This window comes from Alligator sinensis, unplaced genomic scaffold (genome assembly GCF_000455745.1).
Source record: "Alligator sinensis unplaced genomic scaffold, ASM45574v1 scaffold937_1, whole genome shotgun sequence".
Taxonomy (NCBI): domain Eukaryota; kingdom Metazoa; phylum Chordata; order Crocodylia; family Alligatoridae; genus Alligator; species Alligator sinensis.
This window is the reverse complement of record NW_005842257.1, coordinates 1,625,199-1,626,356: the sequence shown is the minus strand read 5'-3', so window position 1 is coordinate 1,626,356 and position 1,158 is coordinate 1,625,199.

The following is a 1,158-nucleotide window of genomic DNA, read 5'->3' as shown; positions in this document are numbered from 1 at the left end:
CTTTGGGTGGGGAGGGCTGAGAGGTGCATGCATGTAGGTGGGGGTGTAACGGGGTGCATGGGGGTGGGGAGGGCTGAGAGGTGCGTGCATGTAGGTGGGGGTGTAACTAGGGGTGCATGGGGTGGGGAGGGCTGAGAAGTGGGTGCATTTAGTTGAGGGGCAGCTGGGGGTGCCTGGGGTGGGGAGGGCTCGGAGGTGCATGAATTTAGGTGGGGGGCAGCTGGGGGTGGGAAGGACTCAGAAGCAGGTGCATTTAGTTGGGGGAGCAGCTCTGGTGCACGGGGGTAGGAAATGGGAGCGTAGGTTGTAGCTATGTTGGTCTCGGGACACGGGCAAACAAGGTTCTTGGGGTGAATCCGATATCTTGTATTAGACCAACTCTAATAGTTGGAAAACATTTTTTTTTGCAAGCGTTTGAGTGTAAATAAATATGCTTTGTTGGGCTCAGAGGTGCATGCATTTAGGTGGGGGGCAGCTGGGGGTGGGGAGGGCTCAGAGGTGCATGCGTTTAGGTGAGGAGCAGCTGGAAGTGTATGGGGGTGGGAAACGGGTGTGGGTTGTAGCCATGTTGGTCTCAGGACACAGGCAGACGAGGGTCTTTGGGTAAATCTGATATGTTTTATTAGAGCAACTCAGATAGTTGGAAAAATTCTTTGCAAGCTTTCAGGTGTAAATACCCTGCTTCAGGCTCAGAAGTGGGTGCATGCAGGTGTGGGGAGCAGCTGGAGGTGTGTGGGGTGGGACGGGCTCAGAAGTGGATGCATTTAGGCGCGGGGAGCAGCAGTGGTGCACAGGTGTAGGAAAGGCTGTAGGTGGAGAGAGGTGAACTCAGGACTGTTAAGCAGGGGGTCTTTTTTTCACTTTAGCATCAGTGTGAGGTGAAAGGGATGGTGCTGTTTGGATTCAGTTTGGTTTTCTTTTCAGGTAGGTTTTTAGGGAAGCCTGGGGAGTACTCCTGAGCAGGGAAGGCTGCTGTGTCATCTTCTGAGTACGGCTCTAACGAATCTGAATGCAAGGACACATCTGTGCTTATATGACGCTGACTTGTACGTGACTTGAGAGCTCCTGTGCAAAAGGTCACTATTGTGCTTTCTTCCCTGTAGATTTGTGCAGCCTGCAAATCTGGCGCAGTTCCCCTTGGATCTACCAGATAGGAGG